The sequence below is a fragment of the Balaenoptera acutorostrata genome, chromosome 2, assembly GCF_949987535.1.
Source record: "Balaenoptera acutorostrata chromosome 2, mBalAcu1.1, whole genome shotgun sequence".
In the NCBI taxonomy this organism is placed as follows: domain Eukaryota; kingdom Metazoa; phylum Chordata; class Mammalia; order Artiodactyla; family Balaenopteridae; genus Balaenoptera; species Balaenoptera acutorostrata.
The window spans coordinates 97,595,328-97,609,397 of NC_080065.1; the positions used below are offsets into that span (position 1 = coordinate 97,595,328).

The 14,070-nt window shown below is 38.0% G+C and overlaps 1 protein-coding gene across 3 annotated transcripts in view; it reads left to right on the plus strand.

The window, feature by feature from the left end:
* Positions 1-14,070, plus strand: part of KCNN2 (potassium calcium-activated channel subfamily N member 2) — a 316,641-nt gene that overhangs the window by 160,986 nt on the left and 141,585 nt on the right. The gene's annotated exons all lie outside the window — the stretch shown is intronic.

Here is a 14,070-nt window from a genome sequence, read left to right on the forward strand (position 1 = left end):
ACCTCTGCTTTCTGGTCACATTCTCAGGGGCCTTGGTTTTGTGTTTCCTGAACTTCAACTTTTCCCAGATCCTCCTACAATCTCTACTTTGTTTACATTTCATTAATATTTTATGTTTATATTATTTATAGTATGTATTATATATTTTCTGCGATATATATTATATACAATTACATGTACATATATAATTACATATATTGTATATTGATATGTGTATAATATATACTTATGAAAAAATATAGAATATAGTGTACATATAATAATCTAACATTAGAAAATACGTAATATGTAAATATAATTCAATAATATACATTGTATATATATTATATATTATAATATAAATATATAATATATAATAATATATAGTTATATATAATTTATATAAATATGTTTAAATAACATATAGTATATATAATACATTATTTATTCATATTTTAATATTTGTATTATCTTATTTTTATACTATATTAATATTTTTCAATCAGCTCCCGTCTTTTAGCCTCATCTTAAGTAACAATATCTATGAAATTATGATATAGTATAATTGCATATGTGTTCTAATACATAATGAATTAAAACTAAGTAAACAACACACAGTCTAGAATCATCTCAGAGGAACATGTCAGAAGAAACTCCTTTTGGGAATTTCTGCCTTGGTTGTTACACTTATTGTTTTTAATGTGTATGAATATAGTCTCCCTGTTTCCAGTTTGACACTCTCCTCCCACCCCCCGCTTCTTTCTGATGGTCCTTCCCCCCACTGCTACATGAATGTCTGTCCCAAACATAAACCTGATCCTGTCACAACAGTTCTAAAATCCTTGCATGGCTCTCTGTTGTTGTCAGCGGGGACATTCTTTAATGCAGATACTTCACAACACGGTTCTCGTGACGTGGCCCTTGTCTGCCTGTCAGCCCCGCTCAGCCCTGTTTTTATCGCCCAAATAGACCACTTCTGCTCCAGCAAGACTGAATCACTTGCAGTTCTGAAGGATATCACACTGTTCCATGCCTCTGTGCCTGAAATGCCTTTCCAGTTTATTTTCCTGAATCCTGCTGGTGCATGAAAATTCAATTCAAGAATCATCTCTGCCAGGAAGCCTTCCCTGCCCAGCCCCTCACTCACCTTGATTTGGCCGCCCTCCTTATTTTTCTGGCTGCCCCTACTATTTAACAGAGTGATAAAGAGCCCTGATGAGAAATGGAAATTGATTCAAACCCAGGTTGCCCTAACTTTTACCAGTTCCCTCTGACAACCTATCAACAGCTCTGCGCTTCAGTTTCTCATCTGTAAAATGGGGAGAATAGAGCCTGTCTCATGAGGTTATGCTGAGGATTGTACTGAGATTATGTGCTTTGCCCAGAGCTGGACGCATAGTAATCACACAGACTGTGGCACTATTATTGTCTTTCTTGTACTGGCCATCACTAATCGTGACCTCTGTGATCCTCAGTGTCTCATGTGTCACCGGGGATAAGGGATCATGGAGTTTGAAGACGCAGTCAGGCTGGGAGAGAACTGTGAAGTGCCTGGCACAGCGTGGCCTTCAGGATCCACTAATGGGGGTCATTATTACAACAGCATTTGTCAGGCTCTGACGCAGACCTTGTTGGCTCCCTGAGGGCAGATGTCGTGTCCGATTCTGCTTCCTAGGGCTGAGCAGCCCAGTGAACAGACCTGCAGTGGGTGCATGTAGGGTTCGTACATCTTGCTGAGATCCCTGTGATAGTGAGCTAGGGCAGTCATCTCATCTGTCCCTGTATCATCATCTGTGAAATGGGGGTGGCCATCACTACTGCTTCTCAGTTCACTGAAGATAATTGACCATGTGTGTAAAACAACCAGTCTTAGAAAAGATGGTATGGCAATCTAATCCTAATAATAGTTTAATGAATGTGTCTTATCAAACACATTACAGACACAAACAAAAGAGCATAAGCTCTTTCTAATCTATTGTGTTTTCCTACCATAATTTCTATATCACAAAAGAAATTTAGCTTTCACTATTTGTAATTCATTTTGACTTTAAATTATTAAAACCAGATATTAAAATGAGCACACGTATAGTTAGATATCATTGTGTGAAGTTGTAGCAGTGCATTTGTTTCTATTCCTCATAACTCTATCAAAAGAGACAGATTTTGTACATTTGGCTGAAAGAAATGTGAAAATGAACCTATCCAGATACAGCAGTGCTGTGCTTAGGAAGCGCTGGTCCTTTCAGGAGGGGGTTGTGAATCACGAGGCTCTAAGAGGTGACAGGTCAGCTTCCAGTACTTCTGTTTGATGGCAGAACCCTCCTCTTTGGGTCTCCCTTCATTCCCTACAGGATGATGGTGGTGTTTTCCACTATGCTTGTCCTCTTTTACTTCTTGATCGTTAACGAAATACCCTCTGACTTTTTCAGTTTATCTCAAACACCACCACATCTGTGAAGCCTTGTCTGATTATTTCAGACACTTTATTTTTTTCTTTTTCTGAGCAATGTTTGTATTGATTACCATTCTGTATAATTGAGTATTTAAGCCTCCTTGAGTTGTTTTCTATGGATATGTTTTACCTTCTCACGGGCAGTTACGCAGCTGTTTGCCCCCAAGCTGCTCCATTGTGTGCTGTCATCTGAAACTCTTTAATGGTGGACCTAAACCAGAGCAGGAGCGGGGCAGGAGCTAGCTTGCCTCTGCCATCCGTGTTTTCTCTGACAGTGCCAGGCCAGTGCTGGCCAGTGGTAGGAGGTGGTGGTACCTATCCTTTGACTGTGTAGATTTCTCTGTAATCTGATATAATGTGGTCATGGTCCTGGATCTGGAGACCTGTACTTGGCAAGAGAATGACAGATTATCATCCTATTAAAAGGTGGGCCATGAGGTTAATGTTCTTTCATGTATATAGCTTTTCCCATATTTTAATCATGGTTCAGAAATAGGCTTGGAAAATGGTTGCACAGTGGGAAGCAACTTCGAAGCCCAGGGCGTATGTTTCCTTTTGGTTTTCCTTTATTAATAACCTGCAACCCTTGCCTTCCGTGACTGTTAAAACACGTTTTCCAGCTTTGCAGTTAGTCTTAATAGGTGACCGTCTCTGGCATCCATAATATCTCCAAGTCAACTGTCAGTTCTGATCCTTCAATGATATACAGCCACTTGGGAGCTTTAGTAACTTAAGTAAATTGTTGTCTGTAGTGGATATTCGCCAGCCTGAACTCAAGTTATAATTGTTCGATGTATAGGTATCTACACACGATTATTGCTACCTCTGGGGAAAATAGTAAATCTCGTCTTATGTTTATTCTTGTGTTGGCATTTATGTGCTCCGTGTCCATATGATTACATTAGGAGACTGCTTTCTATGCAAGCTTTCAGGTGCTTGCATAGATGCCTCTTTCTCTGGATGTTAGAGACAAAAAGAGAAAGTTAACAGAGAAAAGTCACCTAGGGGAGAATTTCTCTCCCTCTCAGGAGTCAGTAGTTCTCTTGTCTAATGAGAGACTTTTGTTCCCCTTGCCCATTGGTTCAGCTTTCTGCCATAAAACTAAAGGACAGCTGGCATCTGCTCTCACATTACTGGTCATATGTCCATCCCTGGAAATCGGCCACTCCCAGGATTAGCAGCTCGCTCTGTTAACCCCGTGCGATTGGACTTGTTCATGTCCAGAGCTTCTCTCTGAGCTGTTTGTGTTTAATATCATGTTCCCTGGCTTTAAAATGGTTGGAATAAACATTTCATGAATGTGTGAACCTCCTTGAGTGTAGCCATTGAGGTCAATAGGAACAAATAAGTATCTCAGAAAAAGAGTTTTCCAAATTGCCCAGGTGTTAAGCTGTAATAACCAATCTGTGACCTTTAGTGGAAGAACCATTTAGTTGAGTTTCGTGCAGTTATTGGAAGGGTTTGGATAGGGGTTTTTTTAGTCCAAGTCTCCTGTTTCTGAATTTGAGCTTCCAGCCTACAAAAGTCTGTATGTTTTGCCCCTGTATTTTATTATTATTCTTGCACTCATATGATATTTGATGATTATATCAAAAATTAAATATGATGGCTAAGTTATTGATGAGATGAAAGCAGTATTCTTCAAGGAATATGCAAAAAGATTGACTGCCTGAGAATGAATATGGTCTTAGAAGGAAAGACAAGGCAAACGGGAGATATTGGAAGACTTAATAATCACTTAATCCTTTTGCGTGGATATAGGGTAGGAATAGAAGACCATGACTAATGTGGAAATTGTTGAGCTATGTAAAACAGAGGTCAGGGTTTGTTAGCTACATGCTTAATAGCTATTCTTTGGAGAGGTCAAATAGCTAGTATGTATCAGAATAAACAATATGTGTTCCCTACCTACTGTGAACAAAGACTTTGCTGAGTATATTTATATACATTGTCTCATTTTATCTAGATTATAATTCTTATTCAGCTAGTGAGTAGCAACGCTGAGAATGCAATTCAGATCTAAGACTTCAAAAGTTCTTTCCTTTTCTTTTTGCAGCGTGGCCCTTACTTTTAGTTGTGATTTTATCTGAAATATATGAGAAAAATACCATTTTCCATGTCAGCTATAACCAGGAAATAAAGCAACCACTTCTGGAAAATGTATAATGTTCAAACATTTGGTTTACTTTAATGTAGATGAGGGAGATTTTTTCCTCTGAATTTTACATTGTGTTACTTTCACTTCACCATAGTTGATACAAGGAGACTGTGGTAGAACAATCTTTATCCATAATTAATCGTTCTAGAAAATATGTCTTATTTAGTCTTTTTCATCTGTCTCTAGGGGTTGTTCAGAAAGAGCCACAGTGTTGGGATAGAAGCCAATGTTCAATTATCCATGAAAGTGAAGTAGAGGATGGGAAAGAACACTGATGAATGTAATAAAATTTGATGGTATCTGAGTCTGTGCCTTATCTGTGCTCCACTCTGGGATTCCCATCTTAACTCCCTAATTCAGGTCTCACAACTTTTTCTTTGACATATTTCCCAAGTGTAGCCCCATGTTCAACCAAACCAAGTGGCATGGTAGTTCAGGGAAAGATTTCTTGGGAAGGAGACATGTATTCTAGTTGCATGTGGCCAATAAGTTTCCTCTCACACATCAACTCCTATCGGTTGATTGTCACTGTAGGACAGCTTTGAGATTGATTCTTGAGGCCACAAAAGGGCTGTACTGGTGAGGATCTGGATTGATTAATCATGTCTGCCATGAGTATGGGATGGGGAAGTGAGTGGTGGCCTGTGTGACACGTACATGCCATCCCGTCTCAACTATTTTAAATGTGTACTTTATGTTCACTTCTCTGTACAAATAAATTATGAATCTCTGAGTAAAGAAGCTATTCAATTTCAAAAATAATCATTAGGGAAACTTAGTTATGCTTTTTTTACATGCACAGATTTGTCACTATCTTAGGAAGTTTACTTTCATAAATGTGGAATGAATTTGGTGTGGTGAAATGCTCTACCTCATAATATTCAAGGTGTGCAGATATGTTGCCCCATTTGCTATTGTGGAAATTGGAGTCTGATTTAATCAACTGTCAGGCCATTGGTGTTCTCTCTTCTCCCTGCCTGCCTTTGTTTCCTTCCTTCCTCTTCTTCCTTCATTTACTTCCTTCCTCTTCTTTTTTCTTTTCTCCTTTCCTTCCCTCCCCCTTTTTTAATCTTCTCTCTCCCTTTCTCCCTTTCTTTACAACATTGAACAGAAGTTAAACCCTGGTCATTAAAACCTTAAATTTTTTTTCTTGTACTGTTTCTGATTTGAAATGTGCAAGTACATATTCATCTTTATTTATATAACTGATACCAACCATGAGAATCACCTTCAATGCAAATAGCGAATACTGTGGAAGGAAAGCCAAAATCCTCATGGCCTGTAAGTTTCTTTGCGATCTGATCTTTCCCACCCCGTCAGCCCCATTATTCATTAACAGCACCCCCCCACCTCTGTACACACACACACACACACACACACACACACACACACATAAATACATACACACACATCAATGGAACCATCCCAAACTGTTTGGAGAGCCAAAGCTGTGCTTTTCTTTCAGCTTTCTGTGCCTCTGTGTGTTATGTGCTACACCTTTTGCCTGGAACATACTACTTTCATCCATCTGCCTTTGGACCCAGCTCAGTTTTCCCTCTTGTGGCAAGCTTTTCCTGACCCCATAGGCTGACCTAGTTGTCCTTCTGTATTGCATCTTTTCATGCTCCTACTACTATGTAATACTATCGTAAACTATGATGACTCACACAGGTAATATGTGTTCAGCCTTTTCTGTGTGCCAGGGACCATGCCAAGGGCCATACTTGCATTGCCTTATAGTCATATGATAACTTAGTGAAATAAGTATTATAATTTTATTGAGGAAAGTGAAGTATAGGGAAATAAAGAGACTTGCCCAAGATCACAATGCTTGAGTGCAGTGGAGTCTTTTCAACAAAATTTTAACTGCTGATTTACACAGATTTTTCTCCCCTGCATTGTTGTGAGTTCCTGATGTCATGGTCTGTCACTGATTTCTGTGTCTCTGCTAGCAGCTGGCATGTCATATAGGCTCAAAATGTTTGCTCCATTAAATTTGATTGAAGTCTCATTTGTAATAGACTATCCCATCATTCATCTCTGCAAATTTTAGAGTGTAGAAACATGTAGTAAACTGGTTTTCTTTCTTTATGTTTCCTCAGATTTTTGTGTATTTTCTGCACATTTAAAAATCATGTATCCTCAATTTCACTTATTGGCAATAACCTTAAGTTTTGAATTTAATATGTTCAGAAGAGTTATGGAACTGTAAAATTCCTGTCATCTGAAAGACTGAGCGAGATTGTTTTTCTCATTCTTAATTTCTTTGTCTCTAAAATAACCACCTAAGGAATACAAGGAGGGACAGCTGATATTGTGTATAAGGCAAAGAATTAGTTGGCTAAAATAACAGATAATATTTTCTTTCTGCCTCTCAGATTTATTTTGCCAGGAATTGGTTCCACTCTCTATTTACCACCACTGATTTATCCACAAGGTTGGTAGTTCTGCTTTTCGATAGAGAACCTCCCTTAAGAAGTAGGTAGGTTTTTATTTTTACCTTATTTTCTACAGCCTGCCTTTATGATGCAGTATTTTTATGTTGGGCCAGTTGGCAGTCATGTAATAAGTCCTGAATATGTGTCATTCCCCAGAGCATTATAGTGAAATGGACCTAACAGGGACTCTGGAGAACACCAACTTCATTGTGGCCCCTCTGGTTATTTCATCTTTATTGGAGCACTGAGCAAGAATATTTGTCTGATTTGAATCCAAAGAATACAAATGTGTAGTCTTTATTAAAAATCACCAGTACCAGCCGTGACTGACTGTTCAGAGCTAGTCCCCATGATTTGGACTTAATTACAGGCATGGCTAGTTGTGACAGACTTGCCACTTAAGTTCTACCTTGTCATGTTTTCAAATCAGGAAAGTAACTATTAATATAACAACAGTCATGAAAGAGTAAAGTAGAATGTTTTAAAAAGGAAGTTTTGAGAATTCAACACTAAGCTACAATTAAGAGCTTTTTTGCTTAACCTTGAGTGTCATCAGACTGGCTTTAACGTGTTTCATAAAGCTCTGTGCAGCTAACTTTGAGGGCTGAACTTAGAAAAATAAAAATAAACAACAACTAAAAAAGATTCTTCCTTGTGGTTTGTACCCAGACTTGGGGCTCTTGTTTCCTACACTGCTGCGATGTGTTCCCAGTTGCCAAGACTCTGAGCAGCCGAGCGTGTAGAATCATGCTGGTGACTTTCTTCTTTCACAGCTTCTCCACTGGTTTCAGCTCCAACAGAGCCTTTTTGTTGTAAATGAGAAAGGAAAGAAGAAAGGACACACAGCCCAGCACTTGGAGGGAGACTCTGAGCCTAGATTCCCGACATTTCAGAAGGGATTCTTCCCAGAGACTCTCTAGGTTTTGCCCTTCAGCAGTAGAAGTTTTTTGTTTCTTTTCCCCCCAGATTTGATTTATCATAGGTGAAACAGGACATTACAGGCAAACTCAAAATATTCTTTATTTTCTTCCAAGTCTCATTTTCTTCCCTTCCTTCCGTAGAGGCAAGTGCCATTCAGAAATGTGTGTACATATTTCCAGTCCATGCTTTGATGTGTGCACTAAATATATGTGTATTTATAAACAATCTATAGTAGTTGGAATTATTTAAATTTCACAGAGATGCTATGCTGTGTCTATCATTTTACCACTTGCTTTTTTTCACCCAGCACTGTATTTTGGATGTCTAGTCTCGTTCAGCTACATTAATTATAGCAACTGTTCTTTTTGTACCAATTTCTGACATTTACTTTGAGTTCATAATGTTTCTTCATGACTTCTGTCCTTCTCCTTTCTTTCCTTATGTTGGGCGATGTGAGGATTTTTAAAAATTTATTCTTTCTCTAATTTTTTCTTAAATTTGTAGCAAATATATATATTTCATGGTGTCTGAAGTCAATCAGAATTTCTCTCCTTCTTTCATACAATGTAACGACCCTTGGAGGCCTTCATTTAATCTCCCTTCCTCCCTCCGTCTATGTCATTGATGTCCATTTTTTATTTATATATTGCTTTTCCAACCTCATCGAAATTAGTCGTTATGATGATGTTGATGCCTATAATTATTTACAGCCAATTTTTTATTTAGATTTACTAGCATGTTTACCTGTTCCTTCCCTCTTCCAATTCCTTTCTGGGTCCTATTTCCTGAGCTCGTAGTAAATCCTTTAGCAGCCATTCTGCTCTTCATCTTTATGTCTGAAATGTCTTTCACCTTTTTTCCCCCGAAAGAGATTTTACCTATGTATAGAGGTATACAGGCTGACTCTTTTTTCTTTTAGAACTTTGAAGGACATGATAATCCCTTATTCCATACCAACTTCTATTTTAACAGTTTAGATAGAAATTTTTCTATAATTTAGACAGAGGTATAATGATTCTACATACCTCTGCCTTTCAAGAGAGCATCAGTTAAATCTCAGAGAGCCTTTGTTCAAGGAAGCATGGTTATCTGGAACGTGAGATTGTGTGTGTCGTAATGCCGTGGTGTCATTTGGGTGATTGAGCTGTACAAGATTGTTTGGTCTTTCATTAAATGAGTTAAGACTGTGGGGTCTTTTAAGACCTTGTGTCTGCTTTGTGTGTGTGTGTGTGTGTGTGTGTGTATTGTGTGTTGTGTATATCTTTCCTCTCTGCCAGGACTTCCTGCTACAACTGATTTACTAAATATAATAATTCTCTTCCTTCAATCTGCTGTTTCCTTCCTTATTGTATATGCTTTGTTTCACCTTAGTTGAATGTTTGTGCCCTAGATAACCAAACTTGTCAATAATACATGGGTTTGTTTGATATTGTTGCTAGCATTGTCTGTTTTCTTCCTAAAAATTGTTTTATAACTGGGTAAATATGTGATGTTCAGTGGTAGACTTATTATGGACACAGATTCTGAAGCGGGAGTGCTTGGGTTCATATCTCAGACCCATACCTCAGCACCATATAACCCTGGCTTGCTCTCTAACCCCTCAGTTCCCTCATTCCTAAGAGGGAGATGAAAATTTTATCTACCCTTTTAGGGTATGTATTTAAGGTGAATTAATACACGTACAGGTTAAAGCAGTGCCAGGCCCTAATTAACATGTGGTAAGTTAAGTACACTTTAAAACAGCTTTTAAGTTTCATCTCAAGTACTGTGTGCAATTTGAGGTTCTATACAACCAAAGTTACAACCAAAGTTTTTAAAAAGTATTCTGGATGAAGAATATCTAACTTGGAGAAAAGCTAAACAAGGAAGCAGTCTATTTCTGTTACCACAGGGCATTGAATGTAATGTGCAAGTTTATTTAAGTATTTGCTTCTGCCAGTGAAGCAGGGGGTCTGAGGAGCTACTGTCACCTAAGGTCATCAGGGAGTAAAGATGTGACACTTTCAAAATCATAATGTAAATTAGTGGGTAAGCGTTTGCTTTATAAGTGTTTGATTTGCATCAAACTTTTCAGTTCAGCCTGATGCCCCCATCAAATAATGTGGATTCTGGAGGACCTGAACTTTAACTCCAGGCTTTTCAGTAACTCACCATGTGACTATGACCAAATCCTTTCACTTGCTTGTGCTTTAATTGGACTGTTAGAAGGGCTAATGAGCTAATACATGTGAACGGGCTTTTAGCTAGTTTTTTAAGTGCTTGAAATAACTAAGGTGATGATGCTACATTTTAGCCATGTAGCAATTAATTGCTGTAATGCTTCAAGTGAAAATATACAGTTTTTATTTCCGATTAAATTTTTAGAATCTACTGACTCACTCATATTCAATTATTTCCTGGCTTTAGGACATAACACGTTTATTTTATTTTACTTGTGGTTTGTCCCCTATCAACTCCCAAAATGATTTCAAGATGCTTACAAAAATTTATGGCCAGTTAACATAAGCATGTCAATGAAACATTAGTAAAAAATTGACCGTGGGGGAATTTTATTCCAGTTTCTTGTTTGCTCTAATCTTGATTTTCCTCCTTTCCAGTACTATAATCAGTGATGTCAGTGTCTGTGTCTACCTCTTATTACTCTCCTTTCAGTTAGGTAAGAGTACATTCATTGGAGGCCACGTGTTGACCCAGTACTGAAATGAATTATTAGGGAAGAAACTAACATTCGTTGAGCACTGTCTCATCCAGTTGTCCTTCAGTCCTGTGAGAGAGAGTCTCTAATTAGACCTTCTTATCAGATGATGAAATTCAGGCTTAGAAAGTTTAAGTGGTTTTTCTGAGGTCAGAGCTAGTCAGTGGTAGAAGGTCAGAGTGAAGCCTAGACCTGCCTGAGTCTAGCCAGATTCTAGAGCACAGCCTCCCAAGCCATACATCTTTGTGCTTTCTGTCATATCACTTCTGTTGAGAGAACCAAAAGGGGAAAAATAATTATTCTATCTTTATGGAAGTTCAAAAATAATTTTAGACACAATTTGCATGAATTCCAAGACACTGTGACCAAAATTACCCAATAATACATGAGCATGTGTAAAATAATACATGAGCATGAGTGGCCCATAGAAGATGTGGGCCCATTTGTGAGAAGCCATGTGAAAGGGGGTTAAGATTTTAAATAAGTTTTAAGAGCAGTAGGGCATGGGTTTATGATGACCTTATACCACTGGACCCCACTAGACAAGTCTAGGATTTTGGTTTGTAGACAAAGCCCTAGTCTAAGTCAGAAGAGGATAATTTCAGAAACTTGTAGCTGGATAAGAATTCTTTCAAAATAGGTACAGTTGAAGTTTCTAGACCTCCTCTCAATAATGACTTGGCTCTAATCTGTCTTTCCTTATGAACTTCCCTTCCTCCTCTTCCATGACATTCTCATTTTCATATCACAAGTTAATATTTAATTCATGTTCTTGCCCCACTTGAGGATCTGTGGAATATTATTACTTATTCATGGGGTCATTTTTACTGGGGTCCGCAGAGTGGGTGATTGCCTCATAATAATCATACAAGGTTGATTTTATCTTAATTTTTTTTTTTTTGTAAATGAGCAAGCTGAGGTTTAGAGAGATTAAGTATCTTTTGTCCTCAAACCACTAGCTAGTAAGTGGTCAAGTCAGAAATTAAATCCAAGCTTCTCTGGCTCCAAAACGTGTGTGTGTATTTCCTATGAGTCACACTATATGATATTCTGAGCAGTTGGTTGATATTTAAAAGGCATGAACAAAAGCCTCCCACCCAGAAATAACTCTACCACTCAATAACTATTGTGCTTTAAATTCCAGTATTTGCGATGCATCCCTTTTGAATTATTGGCTGCTCTCTCCATTAAGTGTTTAACTTAATGATTATTCTTTATTTTTATAGACCTTTACATAGCACTTTAATGTATATTAAATTAAATGTAGCATACTTTTAGCTGCTCAAATAACAGAAAACCCAACTAACAGCGGCTTAAACAAATAGGGTACATGCTTGCTGGCTCAGTGGCTTAAGATTTCAGGGCTGCGATGACCGTGATCCCTTTGGCTTTTTTCTTATTGTCACAAGATAGCTGCTGCAGACCCAGGTATCACCTCTATCTAGGGACAGAGGAAGGGAACAAAGAGTGCTTTGCCAGCCAGATGTCATTTTTATCCAAAAAAGCAAAGACATTCTAGTAAGTCCTCCAGCAACCTTTGGTTTATAACCTCTGGTCACAACTACATCTCATAGCTACACATACCTGAAAAGAGTCTGGGAAAGTGGATATTTCTAGAATGGAGATGGGCAAGAGAGAAGAGGGAGGGGAACGGCACTGGCTTAGCCAGGGAACAGTGTTGGTCACAATGTATGCTGTGTGTTCATTTCATCATTATAACACTTCCAGAGATGGCTAATAGCATTATCTCCATTTTACCGGTCATAGAAATAAGTCCATGAAGTTTGGATGACTTCCCAAAGTCATATAACCAGTTAGACTCTCTGGAATCTGAGCCTTGGTTTCCTGCATTCCAGGCAAGTTCTTTACACTCTTCGCCCAGGAAGGAGTTAGCAATTCAGTGATTAATATTTTACTGTATTAGTTTTGAAATCTTCCTCCTTGGATGCAGAAAACTCTCAGGGCAGCATGAGTGCACAGGGCTGCTGGAATGGGCAGGAGGCTCCAAAAGTGAGGAAAGACCACAGGGTGGGTGATGAGGGAATGACAGACATCAGCATTGCTTGTTTCTTCCCAGTTGGCTCAGGAATGAACATTGAATGTGCATTCTGAACATAGCTTTTCTGTTTTTTCCTCCCACAGTCCTGGGCTGAGGGTCTTGGAGGAAATCTCAGTGGAACCATTGACATCTTCTCTCTTCCCCTGTTTGTCCTTTGACCTACTCTGTGGCAGGCAGTTGTGGTCTGAATTCTGTGTTGACTTGGTCTTGGCAATGCCTTAATGAAGAAATCCTCATTATTTGTCTTGCCTCTGTAGTGGCTTTTCACTCTATTTCATCCAAAATTGTTTCCTGAGGAAGGAGCTTCTTTTTTGGATGAATACATTTTGTGTTTTCTTTTGGGCCATTATCCCCCAAATATCCTAGAACTCAACTTGGAAGTTCATAGTCCTATGTTATATGAAGAGTCCAGGCAATGGCAGTGGAAGGGAGGGGTGGGTACTGTGTACTAGTCTATGATGGAGCGCCTCTGTATTTTCTCAGTATCTTCTTCACACCTTTGTTCTGGCAATTTCCACCAGCACTGTAATCATTCATTTATGTTTCACTTCCTCATCAAACACCAAGAGGCTTTTTAATCTTTGTATTCATAGAACCTTACAAATAGAAGCATTCAGTAACTGAATGGAAAAGAGAGCTTGGTTTAAAGGTTAACCAAGAAACCTTATTTTTGTTCATCCTGTTGAAAACAGTTGTGTGAAGTAATGGTTCAAGGTCTTGCCTTGGTAAGCAGAATATTTTAGATAAAAACTGTATTCAGTGTGTTTGGTTCTGTAGATTGCTGTTTTGAATGTCAGTTACTGTTTTTTAGTTTAGCAGGTTTGCACATGTAAACTATTTGTTAGGGTGCATTTGAATGTCTCATGACCTCAGTCATCCTCATTTTCCCTTCCTCTCTTCTTTAACAATCATTTCCCCTTATTTTTGTTATTAATTAACTTACATTTATTTATTCACATGGTTCCAAAATGAGTATTAAAAATAATTAAAAGTAAATAAAAAAGTAAAATAATTAAAAGTCTCCCTTCCATCTCTCATCCCCAGCCACTCAGTTTACCTCCCTTAAGCAACACTTCTCATTAAGTTCTAGAATATTCTTTCAAAGATATTTTATGCACATACAAAGACGACTATATGTTCTTCCCTTAACAAAGCTATACAATTAGTAGCATATAGAATGCCTTTTTTGTTTGTTAAACTGAGTGACTTTAAGAAAGTAGACTACTTTCTTAAATAGTATATAACAATTTTATCATCTTTTTTTTAACAGCATACTATTCCATTTTGTGGACAGCTCTAATTTGTTTAACCCTCTTCCCTATTAGTGGATATTGAGATTATTTCTAGTCTTTTGCTAATATACAATCA